Raw genomic sequence first — 10,011 nt, forward strand, 5'->3', positions numbered from 1 at the left:
AAAATGACGATTCTTTAGATTGGTTCAGAGTCCACTGTTCTTATATGAAGAACAAATTGTTCACATTCTTCCTCATATCTTATAAAAATTGTTGCATTACAGTTTGTCCAAGTTTGCTGAGTGATGTGTATGTAGCATTATCTCTTGATTAAGAAAAAGTGGGGAGTGACAAATTGAAATATTTTCTAGCTATGCTACTGACTTAATTTGCTATTAAAATAATCTTCTATTGGACAATTATCTTACTCTTAAAAAATTGGCAAACTACTAATACATTTCTCTTAACTGGGCCACATCCACGTCTTATTTAACTTTCACTCCCAGCACCATCTCATTTATTAAGAACAAATGCTTGGGGAATTCAATTAAGCAGCCACAACAGCAGACAAATGAAAATTTGTGGTTAATAAGATTGGCCAGAAGGAAACAGTATTCTTGTTGAGAAGCTTTCTTTAATCACCTTGTTATTTCCTTGCATAATATAATCATTTATTAAAATGATTGAATATTTTCCATATTGAGAAAATAATAGTTTTGTATTGTGTTGATGTCTGCTTGGGAATAAAATGGGTACCTTATCAAATTCATTGGCTGTGTCATAAGAGTTGCTACCTGAGAGTAGCTGTGGAGGCACATTTAAATTAAAAAAATCTTCATGAATTCACTGTTAGATGTTGCCTTGTGCCATTATTGTTTGGGAGTGCCGAAGCTTCAGTTTATAGAATTACATTATGTATTTCAGGGATAGAGAGAAGCTTGTCACGTCATTCATTGAGCTTCAAGAGGAACACACTGCACTAAGATGCTCATCCCAAACTTAATAATAATATAGAACATGTTGATGATCTATATTGGAAAGATATAGGTGTGTAAGATGCTGTGCATGAGCACATTACTCATCCAACATTTATTTAACAAGCTTGGCCTTTATTAATAAAATGCTATGTAGGGTATATGCTTTATTTTTTTCTTATAGCCAAATGCCTGACATTTAAGAAATTTCAACATACACTAATGATAGAGGGAGTAGCCTTTTCACTTCCAACAAATGTAGGCACTGACTACTTTTGACCAAAGGATGTATTGCTAACCTAGATTCAGCAATCTACTCTGGAATATCAAAAGGAAGAACTCTGCTGCTGATGAGATGAGGACATAGGCAGAGGAAGGGACGTATATTAGCTATGTGGGAGCCTTGAAAATTTTTGATTCAAGTATTGGGAAAATATCAGTGTTGTCATTCTCAGAAGCCATTCATTTAGAAATGGAAATTAGAAAATAAAAGAATAATACAGTATGAGGAGCTATCCATCAGGAAACAAAACAGTTGTGTGTGTTATCTCGCTACACTGATGGTGAGGGCTCGACACTGCATGTATCACCCTGAAATTAACCATGTTGGAATTTTCACAGCAAAAGAAAGTTTTGCATCATCACTTATTAGTGAAAGAGAGAGACTTAGGTGTCAGGTACGAGCATCTGAAACAACACATTATGAGATCCTTTGACACTTTCTGAGTTGTTTTCTTTGTATTAATGTTCTATGAGATTCAGTAGAAAAATCATCCCATGATTAGAAAGTTTGGGAAATGCTGAATAGTTATCCCCTTGTTGTAAATTCACAGTTATACTTTTTATATTAAAGACTGAAAATGCCTAGAGTAAAATATAAAAACAGAAAACAAAACAAACAAAGATACTGCTAACTCGATTAATAAAAATGCTTTCTGCATATATACAGGGTGGACGTAAAGTTCGTGCACAATTTAAAATAGTTTAACATAGTAAATCGCACACAAAAACTTTACATCCACTCTGTATATGTAGATAAATATATGTGTGTGTGTGTGTGTATAATGTATATAAAGTATTGCCATGAATCCATAATCCATTTTTTAAGTGAACAACTATTACTATTTGCAAGACTGGCTGATAGTAAACACAGTCTAATAAATGCCACTCTAAGGAATTAAAAACCTGTAAATTATGAAGGAAATAACACTTCCAGGTGAGAAAGAGTGGTTATGGTATCAGCATTCACTTGATGGAGGCAATTGTTTTTATTCTATCCTGTCTACCCTTTCATGCTTTTTCATTTCTACAAATAGTGTGCTAAGAGTACAGAGAAAAAAATGTCATTTACTACCCTAGAGGAACTATTCACCCCACTGTAAATATAGCCTGATAAAGGTGCAGTGATAATATGACCTACTAGTTTAATTTCTCTTGGTAGAAAACAAAAAAATCAAATCAAAGCTGGATGCACAAAACCCAAGGGCAGAAATAAAAGCAGGCTCAGGAAAGATGTAGAAAGAAGCTATATCATTTCCAGGAACATAGTCACTGAACTTCTTTGAACAAAGGATGTCTTCCTAATCACAAATTCAGAAACTTGTCTGGAGATTCAAAATGAACTCTGTTGCTGGTAGCATGAATGTGTACATAAGAAAATATTAAATAGAGAGTGGACATAAAGTTCGTGTGCAACATACTAAATGGCACAGAAACTCTATGTCCACCCTTTATATAAATGAAATTTAAATATATACATATATAGACACATATATATCCACAGTTAGTACTTGAATGAGATTGTTTTGTTCAACGTTGTTTTGTTCAAGATTGTTTCATTATTTCATTGATGAGGAAAAAAACATTGATTCATGGCCAGGGCCGCTGTCTATGTGAACTTTGTGCGTTCTGTCTGTGTGGGTTTCTTCCGGGTACTGCAGTTTCCTTCCACATCCCAAAGATACAGGCATTAGGTGACGTGGCATGTTTAGATTGTCCCAGTGTGAGTGAGTGTGGGTGTTCGGATAAGTACGCACAGGATTGATTGGCAGCCTGTCCAGGATTGGTTCCTGAGACGGACCCTGAGCTGCTGATAGGTTTCAGCCACTGGCAACCCTGAACTGGAATATATTGATAAATAATTATGTTACTTTTTTTTTTTTTTTTTTGTAGAGACAGAGTCTCAGTTTATCGCCTTCAGTAGAGTATGGTGGTGTCACAGCTTACAGCACCCTACAACTCTTGGGCTTAGGTGATTCTCCTGCCTCAGCCTCCAGAGTAGCGGGACCACAGGCTCCCGCCACAATGCCCAGTGATTTTTTGTTGCAGTTTGGCCGGGGCAGGTTTGAACTCGCCACCCTCGGTATATGGGGCCGGCGCCCTACTCCTTTGAGCCACAGGCACTGCCCATTATATACATCTTTTCAACCAGTTTTAAATCTGCCTACCCACTGAGCCACAGGCACAGCCTCTTACTTGTTTTTAGTAATCTTTCAAATGTACATATAGCTTATGTTTATTTCCATGTTTAATTCTGGAAGTGTTTTGGTCTTTATTTACAAGTTTCATGATATTCTTATGACCAGGAATATGCTATAGAAACTTGTGTTTATGTCAATTATCCTAAAATTGGTTTTATTATATGGTGCTCTGCTTTAAGTTGCAGTTTATTACTTTATTGGAAGAAGTAGTCCAAATGCCTGCCATTGGTAACCACAGGAATTCTCTCTGGTGTCTATAGAGAAGCGCCCCCCCCCCCAGATCAGTCACCCACGATGAGCTCGTCAAAGACAGTCTACAACGACATCTTCTAGGATCTCCTATCTCGCTAACTAGAATCAAAATGTTAACATTTGCATATTTCAATAAATTAAAAGCTTTCAAAGAAAATTGAAGATCTCTTATTTTAATCCAGGGATGTCTAATCCCTACCCAATTCCTCTCCCTTCACTTCATCCCCAGAGGCAACCACTATTACAAAATACGAACGGTGTTTTATACGAACCAAGTACCCATGGTTCCAGACCACCAACCCCCTACTCATATGACCACGTTTTAGGGGAAGACTAATTTAGTGTTTTCCAGGAGCCCGTGAAATACCCTTCCCTATTCATGATTTGGGGGGGTGTGGAAAGCCCCCTGGATTTTAAAACCCCACCACGCTCCCTGTTTTTAAACATCCATGGGGACTCCTCCTTATTCCTAAGAGGTGAGAGCACACACAAATCAAGTGGACACCTTTACTGTTTCAACAATCATACCACTTTATTGAAAAGTGTTAAGCAGAAAGGAAAAGATGTGAGAGAATGCTCTGAGGAATGTGCACCCTTGGCCTGGTGGCCGCCCCGGGGAAGCACCCGTGGCTGTGGGGACAGTCCCAGCTTACTTCTTCTTGTTGCTGCTCAGGGTGAGCTTGTCGAGAAGGTACTCAGCCAGGCCGGATTCTGGGGCCCCCAGCCTGCGCAGGTCGGTGAGGTAGCCACTCAGCTCCTTTAGGGTCTTCGCCTGGTCTTGCAGAAAGTGGCTCTCTAGGAAGCAGCAGAGCTGTGCGTCACCTTTGTCGGTGGCCAGATGGTGCAGGTTAAGGAGGGTCTGGTTCACACTTTTTTGTAGATGGAAGGCACACTCCATGGCCTGCAGACCGCCCTCCCAATCATCACGGTCAGCTTTTCTGATATCCCGAAGGTAGACACGACCCCCGCGCTGGTTTTGCAGCTCCTTCAGGGTCTCGGCCAGCTCCCTCTCCTTGTGTGACCGGTGCTGGAAGAAGCCGGCGAAGTGCTTTAGGGCTACGTCATCCCTGTCGAAGTAGGCAGCCATGGAAAGGTGCACATAGGAGGCGTACAGCTCCAGGGTGATCAAGCTGTTAACACCGGCCTCACAATCAGGGTGGTAGTTTTGGCGTACCTGCAAGGGCACGATGGCCATGGCTGGTGGTGCTGGCGCAGCAAACACAAAGACTGCAAAGGCCGTGTGGGGCCGCCGGGTGAGGCGAGGGCAGCGGCGGCGGCAGCGGGGCCGGAAGCGGGTACGCCGGATCACTCCCAGGTTGGATGAGGGTGGTGGCCAGCGGAGGACGAGCTCCGGGCCAGTGGCTTGTAAATGGCTGCGAGTTGGCTAGTTGACCGGAAGTGGGTCAGAGGGCTGTTACCACGCGGGTGGGGAGAGGAAGGGAGAGCATAATCTCAGTCATCCCACGGGAAATCTCGGGAGACTTCGTAGTGACCTTTTGACCTATGTAATATATTAAAAAGTTATTTATGAATACAAGTGCAACACTTTCGAGTTAATCACATAGATAATTTCCATTAAAAACATATTTTAATATTGTTCAAATGTTATGTTTTTAAAAAATGTAATGTTTTTGTGACATCGTTAGTTATATTTATCACAAAGCTTTATTTGAATGGCAGTTCTCCTCCGTGACTGTGGACAGCCTTCTCATTAATTTCCTATACCTTATTAACTCAGTGACCTACATTTTCTCTTACTCACGATCAACTTCCGACTTCCCTGACACGAGCGCACTATCTCCAAAATCTCAAACAGTGATTCTTTAAATCTTTCCATCTTTTTCACACCTTTTTTCTCCAGACAGAGTCTCACTCTGTTGCCCCAGGCTAGAGTGCCATGGCTTCAGCCTGGCCCACAGCAACATCAAACTCCTGGGTTCAAGGGATTCTCTTGCCTCAGCCTCCCATGTAGCTGAGACCACAGGCACAACCTCATCATGAGCCGTGGCTAATTTTTCAATTTTTAGTAGAGACTGGTCTATTTTTGTTTAGGCTATTCTCGACCTCCTGAGCTCAAGTGATCCTCCTGCCTCAGCCTCCCAAAGTGGTAGGATTACAGGTGTGAGCCACCCCACTCCTAACCTTTTTCATACTTTTTGAACTTGTTTTTCACTCCTTTATTCTCTCTAGTATCTTAATCTTTAAGCACAACCGTGAAAACATTCTTTCTGCCGTGTGTGGACTCCAAAATGGACAATCCAATATCATTTTTCCAACATCCGAGATTTGCTTATACCCTTTACCTTCACTGTGAATTTCCTCTTCTTTGGCCAGTAGACTTAAAAGACTTAGGTGCATTCTAAGAGAAAGCGGTGTTAACCATGTGGATGTATGCAGACCCTCCCACCTCCTTTATAATTCCTGTGTCACTGGGCAAGCCTTTTTCTTTAATTGATCAAATAGGTTGTATGACATAAGCCACATAAGCTATACAAAATTTTATCTCTTCTGCAATTGTCAACCAGTCATTAGTCTTTCATCATTAGTAGTGAACTCACTTACCTTTCCTACCACTGATTTCAGATATCCTTTCATTAATTAATAACATTCTTCTTTCAACAAATATTTGTTAATTACTCAATATGTTCAAAGCACAGGAATAGGATTTGATGATATATTAGTAGAAAAAGAGAGATGAAATCTCTATTCCTTTTTTAAAAAGTGTCATATTTTCTTCCTTATTAGTTCAGGTAAACACATGTAAGATATTAAACATGTATATGGAAATATAAATAACAAAACATATTCTTAGAATTCAAGGATTTTATATTAGAAGACTTAAGTCCAATCAACCTAGGAATTAATAATTAATTTATTTGTGTATTAATTCAACAACTACTTATATACTCCAAATATGTGTCAGTCACCATGTTTGATTATTGAAATAAGAGAAATCAAGCTTAGACTCTGTTCTCAAGGTAAAAGAGAGAATGACAGAACATTATAAGTGCTCTAAAATGGTTTTAAAGTTATCAGTAAAATGCCCATTTTCTTTTTATAAGGCTTTATTCTTACAGCTTTTATTAGTGTACTTTTATTCTGGCCAAGTTGTTTTTCTTTTGGAAGTTAATGTTATTTATAATCAGTGTTTATGAAGAAAATAAAGGATTAAATATTAAAATGTCATAGTTAAAATCATCTTAGAAGTTTTAGAGGCATTTAATCATTTATCTTTTAAAGAAATAGAATAGGGTGGCACCTGTGCTCAGTGGGTAGGGTGCCATCCCCATATACCAAGGGTAGTGGGTTCAAACCTGACACTGGCCAAACTGCAACAAAAAAATACCCAGGCATTGTAGTGGGTGCCTGTAGTCCCAGCTACTTGGGAGGATGAGCCAAGAGAATCACCTAAGCCCAGGAATTGGAGGTTGCAGTGAGCTGTGACATCACAGCACTCTACTGAGGGCTATAAGTGAAACTCTGTCTCTACTAAAAAAGTGGGGGGGGCAGCTCTTATGGCTCTGCTGGTAGGACACTGGCCCCATATACTGAGGGTGGTGAGTTAAAACCCAGCCCCGGCCAAACTGCAACAAAAAAATAGCCGGGCGTTGTGGTGGGTGCCTATAGTCCCAGCTACTCGGGATGCTGAGGCAGGAGAATTGCCTAAGCCCAGGAGTTGGAGGTTGCTGTGAGCTGTGATGCCACAGCACTCTATCCAGGGCGATAAAGTGAGACTCTGTCTCTACAAAAAAAAAAAACAAAGAAGAAAGAAAGAAAAAGAAAAGAAAAGAAAAGAAAAAAGAATAGAATAATAGGAGGCGGGAAAGATGGCCAAATAGAGGCAGTTTTTGCCAGAAACTCCTGTCCTGAAGGAGAAAAATTGGACTGAAGTGAACTTGGAGAAGTTGAAATTAGGGGTTGAATACAAGGAGAAGAAATTAGGCGTTCATCATCTTCTCTGAGGCAAATTGCCAGGACGAGAACAGAGAACAAATACAGAACAACTAGACTGACGGTTCCTGATGCTGAAGGGTAAAGGGAACCACACACCCAGGGGCTTACTGCGAGCTCTCTGTGAGCAGCAAACAGAGCATCTCTCACCTGACAAGAGAGAGCCATAAAGTCCCAGTTTTCCTGAACCTAGCAATTTCCACCTCTGGGTCTCCTTTATGCCTCGCACAAAAGTGAACAAATTTTCTCTCCAGTGCCTTGAGACCACAGCCCATCCCCCACTGAGACTGCCCCTACAGAGGCCAGCTTTCTAGTGTCCAGGCAAAGCAGAGTGGTGCTAGCTCAGCCCAGATAGCCTGGAGAGTCTACCCCATGCTCAGGCACCAGAAAGGCAAAGGAACCTCCAATTGTAGAAGCAAGAGTTTCAGAGGCCACTTTCTCTGCCATAACCAGCTGGCACAGGAGGAAAGGAAGACAGGCCCTGCCTCCCCAACGTGTCTGGGAGGGTCTCTGAGGGTACTCTCAATAGTGTGGTCCAGTGAACTGACTGGGCCCCACCCCCTCCTGTGAGAGGAAATTGTGCCTAGGCACCACTGACTTTGGTTAGGTGGGACCCTTCCTAGGTCTCCTTCCTGGTAGGGGAGATCTTTTCCCTACCAGACGGAGTAGTTTTGCCTGACATCTGTGCCTAGTAAGTCCTGGATCCCCCCAGCTGATGGGGAGAGAGATAGGCCTAGCCTCAAGCACCGCACTCTGGGAAGGTCTGAGAAGCAGCTAGCAGGCCACAGAACACCTTCCCCAGCTGTGGATAAAGGCCACAGCATATCCAGGCTTTTGTGACCAAGACTCTGACAACGACCTCGGCTTTTTGAATTTGTTTGTATGAGGAAGGCTCAAACCATGAGGCGGGAACTTGGGTAGGCACAATAGGGCAGCCTGTGAATTCCCCACCCCCAAACACCTGTGGGGAATGCAGCATTTTGCATCCATTACAGAAGAGATTTCAACAAAAAAACCGTGGCTCTTTTAAACTGGGTGGATGGTACTGATACTAGGACAGAAACAGTTCAAGCTAACTGGGATAAAGCACCAGCCTAGGACTTCACCTGGAGGTCCCCCTCTAGTGCTACCCCAGCCAACACGGAGAAAGCAAGGCTGGTCTTTAGAGACTCTCAGACTTTAGCCCCAAAAGTGAGCTTTGTGCAGCTGAGTGGGAAGGGCCACAGTCCTAAGCTCCAGCTCATTTGAACTGTCAGTGGTGAAGGGCTGGACAGCTCCATATCCTAGGCCTTCCGGATTTGATTTCAGGCTGCCAGAGTCAGTTGCCAATTAGGTCTGTGGGGTGCTGCCTAAGAGTCCCAATTAGATTATTTCTCAATGACTATTTAGAAACAAACTAATATTACAGTTTAAAAAGTATATAAATGTATAAATAAAACCTAAAAATACACATGGAGAAAAATCAGCAGAAGAACCCTGGCAACATGAAAAATTAGAGTGGATCAATCCCCTCAAGAGATTTCAAAGGAGATACAACTGAAAATACCATCCACAGAGAAATTGTTGAAATAACAGTAGTAGGATTCAGAATATGGATGGCAAATAAGGTGAATGAAATTGAAGAGAAGATGGGGAAAAAATCCAAAAAGAAGTCCAAAAATTATATTTAGAATTTAGTGAAATTAAGGACAAAGTCACCAAGGATCTGGATATAATTAGGAAGGATGTGGCAGTGCTTAAGGAATTGAAATAGGCATTCAAGGAGATTCAAAACACAGTTGAGAGTCTCAGCAATAGAGTAGAACATGAAGAAGAAATAATCTTAGAAATCAAAGATAAGACTTTGGAATTAACCCAATTATTCAAAGAGGCAGAAGACAAAGAGAGAATAAAAGCAGTGATTTCCCTGAGAGTTAAGAGAATACTCCAAAAAATCAAATATTAAAATTATAAGGATTCTTGACGGAGAAGAAGAAGGGTTGGATAGTATGGAAGCTCTAATTCAAGAAATCATGGTGGAGAATTTCCTAAGCATCGTAAGACACCCAGAAATCCAGATACAAGAGAGTTTCGGACCCAAGCACAACTCAATTCAAACAAAGCAATGCCAAGCCACATTGTAATGAACCTGGCCAAGGTTAAAATGAAAGAGAAAATTCTATAATCGGTCAGATGTGAGCAACTGCTTACCTAAAAGGGGAAAAATATCAGGGTTGCAGGGAACTTACCAGCTGAAACTTTTCAAGCTAGAAGAGAGTGGTCAGCTGTATTTAACCTTTTTTTTTTTTTTTTTCCGACAGAGTCTCACTATGCCACCCTCAGTATAGTTCGGTGGTGTCATAGCTCACAGCAACCTCCAACTCTTGGGCCTAATCGATTCTCTTGCCTCAGCCTCCCAAGTACCTGGGACTACAGGAGCCTGCCACAACGCCCGGCTATTTTGTTGTTGTTGTTGTTGCAGTTGTCATTGTTGTTCAGCTGGCCTGGGCCGGGTTCAAACTCGCCACCCTCGGTGTATGTGGCCAGTGCCATAACC

The 10,011-nt window shown here is 41.5% G+C and overlaps 1 pseudogene; it reads right to left on the minus strand.

Moving 5' to 3' along the window:
* Window positions 1-4,173: 4,173 nt before the first annotated feature.
* LOC100941779 lies at window positions 4,174-5,361 on the minus strand (annotated as a pseudogene).
* Window positions 5,362-10,011: the final 4,650 nt, after the last annotated feature.

This window comes from Otolemur garnettii, unplaced genomic scaffold (genome assembly GCF_000181295.1).
Source record: "Otolemur garnettii isolate 467f Iridium unplaced genomic scaffold, OtoGar3 scaffold00072, whole genome shotgun sequence".
Taxonomy (NCBI): domain Eukaryota; kingdom Metazoa; phylum Chordata; class Mammalia; order Primates; family Galagidae; genus Otolemur; species Otolemur garnettii.